At 50.7% G+C, this 17,155-nt stretch overlaps 1 long non-coding RNA gene across 1 annotated transcript in view; it reads right to left on the reverse strand.

The window, feature by feature from the left end:
- Positions 1–17,155, reverse strand: part of LOC144888513 (uncharacterized) — a 79,409-nt gene that overhangs the window by 51,139 nt on the left and 11,115 nt on the right. The gene's annotated exons all lie outside the window — the stretch shown is intronic.

The raw sequence follows: 17,155 nt of genomic DNA on the forward strand, positions 1-17,155 counted from the left end.
GTGTCTACCCTCAGGAGTGCTAGGAAGCACTATCTCTCCACACTCAAGAATGAACTCTCAAACCTGTCTCCTTCCTCCAAAACCTGGTGGTGTCTGGTCGAATCCGTTTCTGCTGTTTGTTCCCCCTCCACCCCCTCCCTTACCTCAAATGGCTACGCAGTTGACACCGCACATGACAAAGCCGAATGCCTCAACTCTGTGTTTGCCTCAAAATATTGTGTCCCAAACCCATCTCTCTCTGTTCCCAGCTTACCCAGTCGAACCCAACTGCTCCTGGACTCTGTGTCCTTCTCTCCTGACAAGGTGGAGACATTTTTGTCAAACCTCGACTCTGATTCTGCAACTGGACCAGACGGCATCAGCCCAGGGGTCCTAAAATCCTGCTCTGCCACTCTATCTCACCCTTTCTCTGTTCTTTTCACCCTCTCTTTTGCTTAAGGTCATCTGCCAGCATCTTGGAAATCAGCAAACATTACCGCTTTACACAAAAAGGTGCAAAAACAGATCCTTGCAACTACAGACATATCAGCCTGCTCCCAATTATCAGCAAAGGCATGGAATCCATGATTGCTTCAGATATCAAATCCTGCCTCTTCTCCAATGGCTTGACCTCCGATCATCAATTTGGATTCAGACCAGGTCATTCTACTCTGGACATGTTGCTTCTGCTGTCTCAACAATGGATGGAGGGTCCTCAATGGCAAACAGGAAATCAGAGCTGTGTCCCTTGACATATCACGTGCCTTCGTTACGGTCTGACACCCAGCTCTGCTCACCAAACTCTCCTCCTATGGTATCCATGGAAATCTCCACGCTTGGCTTGCTGACTTCCTCTCTGGTCGTAGTCAACGTGTGGCCCTGAATGGATTTCTCTCATCTCCCCTTCCTATTCTGGCTGGAGTCCCCCAAGGTAGTGTTCTGGGCCCTGTGCTTTTTCTGGTCTTCATCAATGATCTCTCCGACTCTCTGGAAAATCCTCTCTATCTCTTTGCTGATGACTCCACTCTCTGCCGCTCCATTCCTCATCCCTCAGATCGGCAGTCTGCAGCCTCCTCACTCTCTGCAGACCTGGACAAAATCACAGACTGGTCAAACAAGTGGAACATGTCTTTCAATCCTGACAAATCTCACACTCTTCCTTTGTCTCTCCGAAAAGACCGACTGGAAAACCCTCCCATATACTTTCTCAACAATCCTCTCCAAGAAGTTCTGTCGCTCAAGCTTTTGGGTCTCACTATCTGCCATGATCTTTCTTGGGAAAACCACATTTCCAAGCTGGCCTCCAAAGCCAGTCGCCGACTGGGCATCCTCCGTCGTGCGAAGTCCTTCCTTGGCATACCTGAGCTCCTCACCACATACAAGGCTTTCATCCGCAGCTCAATGGAATACTGTTCCCCCCTCTGGGCCGGTGCTCCTGCCTCACACCTAGCTCGGCTTCACGCTGTTGAAACCAAAGCTTTCAGAATTATTGGAATCTCCCGTGATGAAGCTATTTCCGAGGGCCTTTCACTCACTCACCGCAGGCAGGTTGGTGGTCTTTCTGTCTTCTTCCGACTCCTCTCCGGCCATGCTCCCCCAGCTCTCTCTGTGCTCTGTCCCCCAAATATTCCTGCAGGTCGCACAAGATCTGCCAGCAAACCGCTTATGGTTAAACTGCCAAAATCTAGGCTCTCTGCTCACCTTCACTCCTTCACTCCCCCACTCCCTTCGAACTCCCCCACTCCCTTCAATCCCAGTCCTCCCTCCAGGTCTTTGAAACAGCTGTTCACCACCATCTCTTATCTTCCCCCATCCAAAACCTTGATCTTTTCTACCCCTGCTAATTCACCCCAGATAGAATTTTTTGAAATTCCAACTTCTTTACTGGAAGTCCTTGCAGTGTCCATATGTTTTATACCTCTCCCACCTCCCCCCAAGCCCTCTCCCTCCCACAGTTCTCTCGATGTCCCTGCTCTCAAATGTTGTGTTTGTGTCCTCCCCCCTCTCTCCCCATCTTGTCTACCGCTTCCCTTATTTTGTGGTTTTTGTGTCGGTTTGACTTTTTGTGTGATTAATGTTAGCTCTTTCACGAGCCTCGATCTTGTATACAATTTTTTTATTTTTTTTTACATCCAGGTGATATTCAAAATAACTGTGAAACAATATATCATTAAATAATAAATATACATAATGAATGGAAGTTTCCATTGGGATATAAATAATAGGGAATATAAATAATATATTTATTATTTGAGGTTTGAGGGAATATAAATAAATAATGAATGGAGAATTTCCATACTCTGTGGATGGGTAATTTTTAAAAAAAAGAAGAAATAACTAGAAGGACACTTGGTAGACCACACCCTGAACCAAAATCCAATCAGCTTGTTCTTGTCACTGTAGTGCCGTGTATGCCCGAGTGAGGCCTGTGTTGCCGTTGCCTGGAATAAAGATGGTGCTTGATGCTCTCTGCGTGTCCGCATCTTTATAACAAAGACATTACAGTCACATAACCAACTCATCCACCAAGTTTTGTCATAACGCGTCCACAACTTCTGAGATATCTATCATGCTATATATAGTTTTTGGCCCCATCTCTCAATGGTGAAGAAGCACTTTAGATTATTTAATATTTTTTCGAATCTGGGTCCAGATCCAGATCTTCACCAAAATCTAATCATTTCATCCGTGACACATACGCAACCTCGACACCAACTTTCGTCTGAATATGTACACAACTTTATGAGATATCTTGTTCACAAACAAACAGACAGACAAACAGACACACCGACAGGGGTGAAAACATATAACCTTCATCCACCTTCAGTGGCGGAGGTAATCAGGTAAGTAAGCCTTTTATGCTCAATTACAAACTTACTTTATTAAAATACGAAATATTACTTGATGAAGTGCGCCCACATTATTCTGGGACACCCTGCGTGTATTGTATCCGTAGCAAGGAACTTCAATGCAGGAGGAGGGCCTTTCAGTCCATCAAAACTTGCACAATAGTTGCGAAGCTATAAAAAAGATTTGCCCCTACTCTACCCATTTTAAATGCTAAGCGTTAAACAAGGAAGGAGCAAGTACCATTTTTTGCTCACCTGGACTTTAGACTGGTGAGCTCATGCGATCGTGTCGTGTTCGTAGGTAAGTCAGTCAATGAGAGTCTTGTGAACACTTCAGTCATTATCGCTTTAGCGAAACACGATTTTGATGAAACTTTGCCACAAGCTTCATATCTGATGCCGAATGAAGGTGTATTGACCGCATCAAAATCTGCGCTCATTAACGGGTTGAAATTAGGCCAAAAACGCTAATAAATTCCTGCCCTAACCTACAGGGGGCGCACTGACCATTGCATCAGCAGCACACATGACCTCTAACCTGTAAAAAAACATGACATGTAAACATATATCGCTGTAATCAGCATTGAGAGGGCTTCCATTCAACCAATCTCGGTGCTGCCCGACTCTGCGCATGAACAAAATTTCCATATTTTTTTTTCGACATCCAGGTGAGATTCTGGACCCGTGGTCCTACTTTTAGGTCATTTCATCTCCATTTTCCAAGAGATGAACTCATAAGATGCTTCATGATGTCTGGATGTCTGTCTGTCCGTTAACTCTTTGCTACCTCTCCATTATCACCAAGCTGATTGTTCTGAAACTGGACACATGGATACAAGATGGACACAAGCCCACACAATCTCTTGGGCTTCGATCTTTTGATTTCGGACTATGGGGTCTCCCAGGTGGGACAACTGATTGCTCTGAAATCCGATAAGTCCTTCTAATCAATGGCCCGCATAGTCGCCAGGGCTTCGATTTTCCGATTTCGGATCATGGGGGGGGGGGGGGGGGGGGGGGGGTATTGTAAGCCTGAAACTTCGGATCCGTACAAACGATTGCCCTTAAAAACCGATGCAACCCTTCTACTCGATGGTCTGGAGGATCGCTCGGTCTTAGATTTTTAGATTTCGGACCAGGGGGGCTCCCAGGGGATCAGGGAGCTCCCCCCAAATCAGCAGAGGTCTAAACTGCAATCTCAAGAGATTTCTGTCAGCCCACTCGGGGCTATTTTTAGTCTTCGGTATGATTCAGCTGGGGTTTGAACTGCCGACCTCCTCGATTCACAGAGGATGCTTTAACCATCACACCATCGATTGCATGTGGGATCTTTTCATTCCAATAATGTGTGTCTATGCTACTGAATAGCTGTGCAACAGACATCCGTGACCAAAGGACATATAATTCCTCACACAATTTTCTCACACCGAGCCCATGGACAAGGGATCAACACCTTGGCATGTGGGAGCGCTGGAGTTGCACAGTGGTAATGTGCTGCCCTCTGTCAGCAAACACTGAACCCGTTTGTTTCCAACGAGGTGGAAACCTGGATCACAATTGAAAATCCACATTGAGTGCTTTTCATGTCCTGAAAGCATGTGCACGGAACCATGCAAAGGTGCTTCCAACGGCCCAGAGCTAGGATCTGTAAATACATACTGTAAATTGAAATCCACACAATTCGACTCAAAGGGTTCATATATATATGACGTACGCCAAAATGGCATACATCCACCCCCTTTGTCAGGTTCCAGGGATGGATCCAGCTTTCAAGGCTGTCATTCAAGGATAAGTTATCCTTGAAATGAATTTTTACATAATACCACATACATGCATTGTCACAAAAAATGTTTTCATATTATATTATAGCACACGTTTTTTGAAATACTGTACAATAATGTTGATGATACTAAGTTGAGGACCCCGCCTCCTTCCCCTTCAAATCCCCTTACCAAACACAAGTCGAGAACACGCCCTTCCCCTCCTCAGTTACGCCCCTCCTTACTCCCCCATCCGCCTCACTTCCCACCCCTCCTCGCATTTTATAAAATGGCTGCCAAAAAGCATTTTCAACATTTAGAAGCGTTCATTAGTTTGCAATTAAATTAACTTAGAGGCCATTCATACAATATCACAGTGAGTCATTAGTTCCAGTTTCCATGTAGTCTACATGTCACACTGTTGCGCATCACACTGACAAAAAGCAGTCCATTTAGGGCTGCTTTCCTGCAATTACGTCGTCCCCTGCACCCTTTCATGCAGCCTCGGCGAAGGAGTTCTCTCGACGAAATACTGGCCTCGGGCAGAGTGGTCCACATAGGTTTCCAGTATTGAGGGTCCACCCATCCCCAGTCCTCAGGGATGGCATATCAACAGTGACTTGGAATGCTTTACCCCAGCAGTGGCCACCCTGGTACACAGCCCTCTTGATATGTTGCACCAAGATTGCTTTGCTTGGGGGAATTGCATCCATGGCTCGATCTTTCTTCGTGAACTACTCTTGCTGAGCTTCATCTATTTTCAGCATACTGCTGGTGCAGTCACATAGCAGCATGGTGAACCACTCCAATACCACCATGTCCTCGCCGGTATTTTGTCCTGGTTCTGTGCACAGAGAAGAAAAACTGGAGTAACTTCATCATGTGCCATCCCAGTGTCCCAGGTGGTCTTCTTCCCTCTTGTACCAAATGATGACACTGTGTCACATCTTGTGTAGGCATGGAATACTGGCAGAGCCTTGGACTTCTGGCAGGACCTAAGCAATGCAGCAATCTAGTGGGCACGTATCTATCTGAAATGTTGAGCTGTGCCAAATGCCACCCACAGCTCCTGGATGTCAAATGTGTGTTTGCTGCTGCAACAGCCAATAATACAATGACGTCTTTTTCCACTGTATGCAAAAGTATCTTATGGAAACCCTCAATGACGGCATCTGCTAGGTGCAAGATCATATACTTATCAGCCTCCTCACGGTCACATGGAGCCAGACTTCTGGTGTTTTGTGGAGGACTGCACATAATATCAGAGCCATGTGTGGTGACAACTTGCTTGTTGGTAACCAAACTTGTCATGTGCTTCACCAAGAAGGCAAACAAGCTCTGTCTTGCTTGCATCAATCCGCAGAAATTGTTGCCAGTTTCCAAGAAGATTGGTTGATGCAGCAACTCTCTTCCTGTTGCCCCTCCAGCACTTGTTTCTAGTCTGGGACTTTATGCTGTTCTTTGCCGTACTGGTACAATACGATGTCCACTCGATTTGCGTGTTGTAGCTGACTTTGTATATATGGCAAGAATACTTTCAGTGCATAATCGTCAAATGTCTTGGCAGTGAGTGGTTTGAGGATGTTTACTATTACAGCCCCATCCAGGATTATGACATCAGTGTCTGAGTGGGAGGAATCACCGTTAAGCTCTGTGCAGCTTTCCAGACATCTCATAAGGTCAGATTTGGTTCCCAGTCTTACCTTGCTAAGTTGGGATATTGACGGGGACGAAAAACGTTGTCCAGGTTGCCGTCTCATGACTGACAGGCAATATAGATTGTTGAGAGCAGTGAACAGTCACTGTTCAGGGAAGACACTTGCAAGCTTGCCCTGGACTTCTCTTTCACAGGAGATTGACTGAACAGTGACAGTTTGGTCTTCTTGACCAGCTCTGAAATAGATGTTGCTTGGGCCAGCAGTCGATCATCTATGAAAGCCTGATACTGTTGCTGCCCTATCTCCTCAGCTTGGCGAACAGGCAAAACCGCAATTGGTCATTGCTCTCCTCCAGGAATGGATTACCCATTTCTTCAAACACTTCAATCAGACTTTTGACATGTTGAGCAAATATCTTTTGGAAGCTCTTTGTCTCCTTGTGGTGTCGTGTTTATTGGATCATTCTCTTGTTCATTCCCTTGATGGATGCCTCAAATTCGGTCATCATCCTCACCAGTTTCGGGCCCAACACCATCCAGCATTTGTGAGCCTTGCTCTACTAACCTGCTTTATTCCACTGGATGGACATGATCAACAAGGTCATAACTTTCAGAGGGAAGCATGATGCAAACTGATGACTTACAGGGATTATGTTTAAAAATCAAGACAACATGATTTTTCAGGGTCTTTTGGATCCTCTAGGCCTTTAAGGGTATTTTGGGTCTTTGGGGTATTTTGGGTCTTCGGGTTCTTTGGGATCTTCGGGTTCTTTGGGGTCTTCGGGTTCTTTGTGGTCTTCGGGTTCTTTGGGGTCTTTGGGGTATTTTGGGTCTTCAGAGGCTTTTGGGTCAAAAGGGCCTTTTGGTTCCTCTGGGTCTTTAAGGGTCTTTGAGGTATTTTTGTTCTTCGGGGTATTTAAGGGTCTTTTGGGTCTTCAGGGTATTTGGGGTATTCAGGGTGTTTTGGGACTTCAGGGTCTTTTGGATCCTCTGGGTGTTTTGGGTCTTCGGGGTGTTTTGTGTCTTTGGGGTGTTTTGGGTCTTCGGGGTGTTTTGTGTCTTCGGGGTGTTTTGGGTCTTCGGGGTGTTTTGGGTCTTCGGGGTGTTTTGGGTCTTCGGGGAGTTTTGGGTCTTCGGGGTGTTTTTTTTATTACTTTTTTTTGTTTTTTTTGTATACTGAATCGAGGCTCGTGAAAGAGCTAACATTTATTTCACAAACAAATCAACCAGACAAACAAAATATACAAAAAGAGGGAGCGGAAGACAAGATGGGGAGAGAAGGGGAAGCACACAACCACAACATTTGAGAGCAGGGAGAAGTGTGGGAGGGAGAGGGCTTGGGGGCAGGAGGCGTGGGAAAGGGGGGGGGGGGGGTGGGAGAAGTATAAAACACAAGGGGACCGAAATTAGCGGGGGTAGAAAAGATCAAGGTTTTGGATGGGGGAAGATAAGAGATGGTGGTGAACAGCTGTTTTAAAGACCTGGAGGGTGGAGTGGGATTGAAGAGAGTGAGGGAGTTTGTTCCATAGGCGGGAGAAAAGAGGAATGAAGGAGTGAAGGTGAGCAGAAAGTCTTGATTTTGGCAGTTTAACCATAAGAGGGTTGCAGGCAGATCTTGTGCGACCTGTAGGAATATTTGGGGGACAGAGCCCAGAGAGGGCTGGGGGGGCAAGGCCAGAGAGGAGTCGGTAGAAGACGGAAAGACCACCAACCTGCCTGCGGTGAGTGAGTGAAAGGCCCTTGGAGTGAGCTTCATCGCGGGAGATTCCAATGATTCTGAACGCTTTGGTTTCAGCAGCGTGAAGACGGGCTAGGTGTGAGGCAGGAGCACCAGACCAGAGGGGAGAGCAGTATTCCATAGAGCTGCGGATGAAAGCCTTGTATGTGGTGAAGAGCTCAGGTGTGCCAAGGAAGGACTTCGCACGACGGAGGATGCCCCGTCGGTGACTGGCTTTGGAGGCCAGATTTGAAATGTGGTTTTCCCAGGAAGGATCATGGTAAATAGTGAGACCCAAAAGCTTGAGTGACAGAACTTCTTGGAGAGGATTATTCAGAAAGTGGATGGGAGGGTTTTCCAGTCGGTCTTTTCGGAGAGACATCGTAAGAGTGTGAGATTTATCAGGATTGAAAGACATGTTCCATTTGTTTGCCCAGTCTGTGATTTTGTCCAGGTCTGCAGAGAGTGAGGAGGCTGCAGACTGCCGATCTGAGGGATGAGGAATGGAGCGACAGAGAGTAGAGTCGTCAGCAAAGAGATAGAGAGGATTTTCAAGAGAGTCAGAGAGATCATTGATGAAGACCAGAAAAAGCACAGGGCCCAGAACACTACCTTGGGGAACTCCAGCCTGAACAGGAAGAGATGAGAGAAACCCATTCAGGGCCACACGTTGACTACGACCAGAGAGGAAGTCCGCCAGCCATGCGTGGAGATTTCCATGGATACCAAAGGAGGAGAGTTTGGTGAGCAGAGCAGGGTGCCAGACCGTATCGAAGGCACGTGAAATGTCAAGGGAGACGGCTCTAATTTCCTGTTTGGCGTTGAGGACCTCCATCCATTGTTGAAAAAGCAGAAGCAGCATGTCCAGAGTAGAGTGACCAGGTCTCAAACCAAATTGATGATCAGAGATCAAGCCATTGGAGAAGAGGAAAGATTTCATATCTGAAGCAATGATGGATTCCATGACTTTGCTGATAATTGGGAGAAGGCTGATTGGTCTGTAGTTGCTGGGATCTGTTTTTGCACCTTTTTTGTGCAAAGCGGTGATGTTGGCTGATTTCCAAGCAGATGGCAGATGACCTTGAGCAAAAGAGAGGGTGACGAGAACAGAAAGAGGGAGTGAAAGAGCGGAAGCACATGATTTTAGGTTCCGTGGGCTGATGCCGTCAGGACAGTTGCAGAATCAGAGTCGAGGGTTGACAGAAACTTTTCCACCTTGTCAGGAGGAAAGGACACAGAGTCCAGGAGCAGCTGGGTACGACTGGGTACGGTGGGTACAGAGAGGGATGGGTTTGGGACACAAGATTTAGAGGCAAACACAGAGTTGAGGCATTCAGCTTTTTCACGTGCGGGGTCAGCCGTTAAGCCGTTTGAGGTGAGGGAGGGGATGGAGGGGGAACAAACACCAGAAACAGATTTGACCAGACGCCACCAGGATTTGGAAGAGGGAGACAGATAAGAGAGTTCGGTCTTGAGAACGGTGAGATATTGTTTCCTGGCTCTCCTGAGGGTGGACACACACTTGTTTCGGGCTTTGTGAAAGGAAATGAGATTTCCTTCCGTTGGATTTGCTTTCCAGAAGACGAAAGCAAGTTGTTTCAGGGCAACAGCCTCACCACAAGAATCCGTGTACCATGGACGGGAGGAAGGGTAAGACAACTGAAGACGAGATGGGATAAATCTGTGCATGAGAGAGAGCAATTTACTTTGAAAGAATTCCCAGGATGAGTTGATGTCAGAGGCGGTAGAGATGGGAGTCCAGTCCAGATGATTGATGGCTGCTTGAAGACCGTGCCAGTTGGCCTGAGTGAAATGCCAGACTCGTCGACGCTGAGGAGGCTCTCTGAGAATGGTCAGAGAGATGTCCACTTTGACAAGCACATGATCAGATGAGCCGATTGGAGCAGAAGAAGAGCAGCAGACATTTTCAGGGAAGTTTGTCACAACCAAATCCAGAAGAGAAGATGCTCCGTTGACTGAGATCCGGGTCGGGAAATTGACAGATTGTGTCAGTCCCAGTGAGTCGCAGAAGTCCTTTGCTGAAGAGCCATGGCTGGTGAGAGAGGTACCCACACCCAGCCAACTGGCATGGTGACAATTGAAATCACCACATATGAGGAAGAGAGAGTTGGGATGGGTAGATAGAAGTTGGTCCATATTATCAGACAGTGAGATGTAGATGGAGTCATCGCTGTTTGGTGGACGGTACAACACACATATGAACAAAAGGTGGGAGCAAAGGGGAAGCCGTAGCCAAAGGTATTCCTGGGGGTGAGGTGGAGAGAGGGCAGTGGAGGGCGAGTGAGGAAGAGAGTTTTTTATAAAGATAGCAACCCGACCTCCAGGACGAGGCTCAGGTCTATCATACTGGAGGAGGGAGTAACCTGGGAGAGATACCAAGGCATCAGAGACATCATGAAGGATGAAAGATTCTGTTAAGCAGATCACATCTGGTTTGTCAGAAGCAACCTGTATGGAGAGATCAGTCAAGTTTGAGCGAAGGCCCCGGATGTTTGAGGTCCATACCATTAATGAAGAGGAAGGGGGAGCATCGGGTCCAGAACAGGGGGGGGGAGGGGTAGGGTAAGATGTGGAAGAGGAGGAAGAGGTAGGGAGAGCTGTTGAAGGTGTGTCAGAGATTTCAGAGATTTCAGAATAGCTTGGAGAAAGGGAAGAATGGGGTGGACAAAAGGTTTGATGGAGATTGGGTGAGGCACAGTGAGGTGTTATTTGAGGAGGGGGAAGAGCGAGGCAGAAGGTTGGGGGAGATGAAGGTGAAAGTTGGAAGGGGGAAGAAGCAGGGAGGATGCTTTGTGGAGGAGGGGTGAGAGGGGAGTCTAGGAGGGGAGGAGCGAGGGAGAGTCTCGGAGGGGAGGGGTGTGGGGGGAGTTTAGGAGGGAGGGGAGGGAAGGGGCAAGGGGGGCGATTTGAAAGGGATGGGTGATGGGGAGGATTTGGAGGGGAGGGGTGAGATTGGATTTTGAAAAGTGTATGATTCATGGGAAACGAACATTTTTTCCAAAATGAATTTGAGACCTTCGAGTCAAAAATACGTTTGAGGACACTGGAGGAGGGGTGGAGTTCTGGATAGTTTAGGGAATGTAGAAAGGAGGAACTGTAAGAGATGGTATTATATATATTTTTTGGAATGAATAGATTTGGTGAGCAAGACGAAAGCATCCTTTTGTAGGAAAAGAAGAAAATGGTGTTATAATATATGAGAGAAAATAGTTGTTCAGGGGAGAGATTATACATTTCTAACCACGTGATCGCGTGATCGCGAACGAAGAATGAACGAACAAAAAAGAACAACAAATAAACGAATATGACCTGGGAAGGAAATATTTTTTTGGGTTTTTTTTTTTTTGAGTAGAGATATTAAACAAGGAGGTATGGGGTGAACGATTGGGATGAAACAGAGAACGAAAATAAATGCAGCGCATTCGACGAATCGTTGAGAGAAAAACAAAACCACAAGGTCGGAGACGGTACGGTAGCCAAGCCTACGAGTACTACTACTAGGCCGCAGAATACTCGATACGCATTAACCGACGATTGTGTATACATGCACGAAAAATTAGGACAGGTGTTTTGGTGTTTTGGGTCTTTGGGTCTTCGGGGTGTTTTGTTTTGGGTCTTCGGTGTTTTGGGTCTTCGGGGTGTTTTGGGTCTTCGGGGTGTTTTGGGTCTTCTGGGCCTTCTTCTGGTCTTCTTCAGTAATCTGGAGGTTTGAAGGCTGCTCGGCCAAGTCCGTCAGGCAAATTTGCCGTAGTTGGTCGTTTGTTTGAGACAATGATTCGCATCCAAATTACCCAGGAGACCTTCTCATCCCCGACCCGCTCGGTGGTGCGACTGTTTGGAAAACCCGCAACCGTAACAATACATATGCTTACTGTTCCAGCTCAGCTTCATGTCTAAAGTAATCCCAACTAACCCATACTTAAATGTATTATAATATCGATATTTGCAACAAATTATTCATTAATTAACCATTTAGAGTGGTAATCTGAACTAGTTTCCTGCTTTTATTATAAAATCGAAACAGTCGAAAGAAAACCTTTCAGGATGGTGAAACAACTGATTTGTTTTTAATTTTCAGTTTTCGTATGAGTAATTTCTTCTAATGAGAATGTACCATGTTTTATTTACTTTCTTATATCTGAAGGCCGCAGAAGTTTATTTTTATTTCCACATCTCCTGAGGTTATAGCAATCGCAGCGCCTGTTCCTGATAAGTAGCACCATGCACTTGCACCACAAGGAGGAACTTGTGACTTGGTTAACTTTGACCTGAAGTGCAAACATTCATTTACAAACTCATGCACTCGCTCACTTAGATACTCCTAACAAACTGTACTCATTTAATTGAAACAAACTCTCTAACAAACTATCACTCACTTTACGCTTAACACTCCATGCAAATTGTTCTGACTTGCACAAACTCCCTAACAAACAGTATTCACTCAATGTACACATGTCCTCCCTCGCAAACTCAAAACTTATTCTTCACTTACAATCATACTCCCTAACAATTGCATTCATTTACACACACACACACCCTAACAAACCGCACTCAATCACTTGTGCAAGACTTACAAAACTTTACTTGCACACTTCCTAAGAAATTGCACTTATTTACACATTTTGGACTCCCTTACAAACTTAGCTTTACCTATAGCTAGCTGCCTGGCACTGTGTTGTTTGTTTATCCCCAAGCATCAATTACTGCCCCCAGATCTTCTCTGGTGCGACAAACTCCACGAATGCCCCGGGCATCATGTAATCCATATTTTTTATTATTCCCAGCACCTTACATATCTTCATGTAAAACTGCATCTGCCAATATTTTACCCAATCGATGAAAGTATCTCGACTTTCCTGAACTGATCAGGCTGCTTGCTATCTACTTTACCTCCAGAAGATGGGAATAATTGGGACTATTAAACTAGTAGAAGTTGTTTGCCTAATGCCCAACCATCCCCCACCCCAAATGTTTTTTATAAAATCATATAATGTGGTAACTGCTGTAATTGACACCTTTAAACACCATGGTGCTGAAGGAGCTGGGGCTCCCACGTCGATCAGAAGAATGGACGCGACAAAAAGCTGGAATTCATCTGAGTTGCTTTATTGAAATCAAACACTCAGGCACTCTGAAAAACCCGTTTATCGGTCAGCAATATATATCTATTAACCCAGGGGGTTTGCCCAGGCCCGGCGCCAGGGGGCGTGGCCCAGCGTCCCGACCGAGGCCTGGCAAGTTGAGCGCGGGCCTGCCCGGGCGTCCTGGACGAGCCCGGCATGGTGATCGCTCCGCGTCCTTGATAGGTGCAAGGCGATTGTGAAACCCCAGCGGCAGCCGCTACACACGTCCCCCCAGAATCGACTTGCACCGGCAGGATCAACTTGAGGGGGGTCCTGATGACCCGGCCGAAGCGACCCCTGGCGGGTCGTGGGAGGGGGTCCGGTGAGGTGGTGGGCGGTCGAGTGGGGGGCCCCGTGGACGGGGGGCGGCCTCGCCGTGGCGGAAGGGCCACCCGTGGTGGGTGGTCGACGTCCACGTGCGCCGGCTTGAGGCGGTCCACTGTAATCCGGTCCGACCTGCCGCCGATGTCGATGACGAACGACTTGTCGTCCCGTCGTAGCACCCGGAAGGGCCCGTCGTACGGCGGCTGGAGTGGCCACCGATGTGCGTCGTGACGCACAAAAACATACTCCGCTGTGCGGAGTGCTGGGGGGACGTAGGACTGGGGGTCACCGTGGTGGGATGTTGGCACGGGGGCAAACCGTCGGGCGGCCTCCTGGAGGTCCGAGCGCTGGTGAGCTGCGGACCAGGGACTGGTAGCGTCGGGCACGAATTCGCCCGGGACGCGTAGCACCTGGCCATAGACCAGCTCGGCGGTGGATGCCTGGAGGTCCTCCTTGGGGGCCGTGCGAAGGCCCAAAAGGACCCACGGCAGCCGGTCGGCCCAACCGCCGTCTTGAAGGCCGGCCATGAGCGCGGCCTTCATGGAGCGGTGGAATCGCTCGCACAACCCGTTTGCTTGGGGGTGGTAGGCCGTAGTACGGTGGAGCTTGACCCCCAGGTTGCGGGCGACCGCGCCCCACAGCTCGGAGGTGAACTGTGGTCCGCGGTCTGACGAGATGTCCGCCGGTGCGCCGAAGTGGGCGACCCAGGTGGCGATGAAAGCCTGCGCCACGTCGGCGGTGGTGGTGGAGACGAGGGGAACGGCCTCCAGCCACCTGGTGGTCCTGTCCACCATGGTGAGCAGGTGTGTGAACCCCCGTGACGGGGGGAGGGGGCCCACCAGATCCACGTTGACGTGGTCGAAACGTCGTTCGGGCACGGTGAAAGGTGCCAGCGGGGCCTGGGTGTGTCGGTGGACCTTGGCCCGTTGGCAGGCCGTGCAGGCGCTGGTCCAATCGCGGACGTCCCGACGAAGGCCGTGCCAGACGAAACGCGCCGACACCAGCTTCTGGGAAGCTTTCCGGCCCGGGTGGGAAAGGCCGTGGAGGGAGGCGAAGATGCGGCGTTGCCAGGTGACGAGCACGATGGGGCGAGGCTGGCCTTGGGAGACGTCGCAGAGCAGGACAGTGTCCGCGCAGGGGATGTCGGCCAGGCGGAGGCCCATGTCCGCCGCCCGGAGGGCTTGCACCGTGGTGTCGGTGGTTTGGTCCGCCGCCATAAGCGCAAAATCCACGCCCAGGTGGACCGCGTTCGCGCTGGCCCGGGAAAGACAGTCGGCCACGGCGTTGTTTTTGCCGGCGACGTGCCGGATGTCCGTGGTAAACTCCGACACGGCGGAGAGGTGGCGCTGTTGGCGGGCCGGCCATGGCTCCGTGACCTTGGCCATGGCGTAAATCAACGGCTTGTGGTCGACGAACGCCGTGAAAGGTCGGCCCTCCAGGAGGTGGCGGAAATGGCGGACGGCCAGGTGTAGACCGAGGAGCTCCCGGTCAAACGTGCTGTATTTGAGCTCGTTCGGCCGGAGCTGCCGGCTGAAAAAAGCGAGTGGCTGCCAAACCCCGTTCACCCATTGCTCATGTACGGCGCCCACCGCGTAGTCGAAGGCATCCGTGGTGAGGGAGATGGGAGCGTTGAGCACCGGGTGAGCGAGCAGTGTTGCGTCGGCGAGGGCCCGCTTTGAGCTTTGGAAGGCCGCATCCATTGCTGCGGACCAGACGATGTCGTGCTTGGCCGGCTTGCCCCGGAGGGCTTCGTAGAGGGGCCGCATGAGGTGAGCAGCGCGGGGCACGAAGCGGTGATAAAAATTCACCATTCCCAGGAATTCCTGCAGGGCCTTTATGGTGCGGGGACGCGGGAACGTGGTGATGGCCTCGACCTTGGTTGGCAGCGGCACGGCCCCATTCTTGGTGATGTGGTGGCCCAAAAAATCAACGGCCGTCGTGCCGAAGTGGCATTTGGCCGGGTTGACGATGAGGCCGTGCTCGCTGAGGCGCCCGAACAGTGTTCTGAGGTGGAGGAGGTGCTCGGCCCGGGACGTGCTGGCGACGAGGATGTCGTCCAGGTAAACGAAAAGGAACGGCAGGTCACGCAGCACGCCGTCCATCAAGCGCTGGAACGCCTGAGCCGCGTTCTTGAGACCAAACGGCATCCGCAAGAATTCGAATAAGCCGAACGGCGTGATGACTGCCGTTTTAGGGACGTCGGCCGCCCTGACAGGTACCTGGTGATATCCCCGTATGAGATCAATTTTCGAAAAAATGACCCGTCCCGCCAGACGGGCGGAGAAGTCTTGGATATGCGGGATCGGGTACCTGTCGGGGGTGGTAGCGTCATTGAGACGGCGGTAGTCGCCACACGGGCGCCATCCACCCCCCGGCTTTGGCACGATGTGCAGTGGCGAGGCCCACGCGCTATCGGAGCGCCGCACGATGCCGAGGTGCTCCAACGCGTCGAATTCGGCCTTCGCTACGGCGAGCTTGGCTGGGTCGAGGCGGCGGGCCCTGGTGTAGACCGGCGGGCCCGTGGTTGGTATGTGGTGCTCGATCCCATGCCGTACTGCGACGGCCGAAAACGTCGGCCGCGTGAGGGCCGGGAACTCCGTGAGCAGGCGAGCAAACTCGTTCGCCGCCGGGACGGCGCATGCCAGCTCGGTCGGCGCGGAGCTGCTCAATGTGCATACCAGGGAGCTGAAGGTTTCGGCGTTGATTAAACGACGCCGTTGGACGTCCACCAGCAGTCCGTGTGCGCAGAGGAAGTCGGCGCCTAGCAGAGCCACGGGCACGTTGGCGGTTACAAACGTCCAAGCAAAGCGTTGGCCGCCGAAGCAGAGGGTGACGTTGCGCGGGCCGAAGGTGCGGATAGTCGATCCGTTGGCCGCAACTAAGGAGGGGCCGCAAACCGCGGATTGCCTGTCCTGGTCAGAGGCGGGTATGACGCTCAGTTGGGCGCCGGTGTCGCACAGGAAGCGCCGTCCGGACGCTTTATCTGTGATGAACAGTAAGTTGCCCGTATGGCCGGCGCTCATGGCTGGTAATGAACGCCGGCCCGGCCGTTTCCCGGCCTGCCGAAGGTGCACGGGGGTCGGCATGTCCGGGCCTTTTGTCCGAACCTGGCATGATAGTAACACCACGCTTGGTCGGGTGGAGGTGGTCGGCACGGTAGAGCGGCCGCCAATTGCGTCGGCAGTTCGGCCGTCGACCGTGCCGGGTGCTCGGGCGCCATGGTTGTTGCGTCGGACGGCGGTGGGTCCCATGTCGCCGCTGCGATGCGCCGTCCTGCAGCGGAGATCTTGTCGGCTTCTCTGGCAAGGGCCCGGGGATCTGTGATCGTCGTGCTTGCCAGGGCGAGGCGTACCGGGTTAGGCAGCTGACGGAGGAACAGCTCCCGGAACAGGAATGCCGGAGAGTGCTCGCCGAGCAGTGAAAGCATGTAGTCCATTCGCTCGGAAGGGCGCGTGTCGCCGAGCTCAGGCAGTTCGAGCAGGCGCCGTGCGCGTTCCGCCGATGGGAGGGCGAAAGCATCGAGGAGAAGCTGCTTAATCGCGCCGTATTTGTCAGCGGCTGGCGGGCTTTCGAGGAGGCTCAGGGCGCGGGCTGCGGTAGCCGACCCGAGCGCAGCTACCACATGGTGGAAGCGGGTGTCGTCGGCCGTGATGCCTCGCAGGGCGAACAGGGACTCCGCCTGTGCGAACCAAACCGCAGCGTGAGCCTCCCAGAAGGTAGGCAGT

Source organism: Myxine glutinosa, chromosome 12, assembly GCF_964187855.1.
Source record: "Myxine glutinosa chromosome 12, kmMyxGlut1.1, whole genome shotgun sequence".
NCBI lineage: Eukaryota > Metazoa > Chordata > Myxini > Myxiniformes > Myxinidae > Myxine > Myxine glutinosa.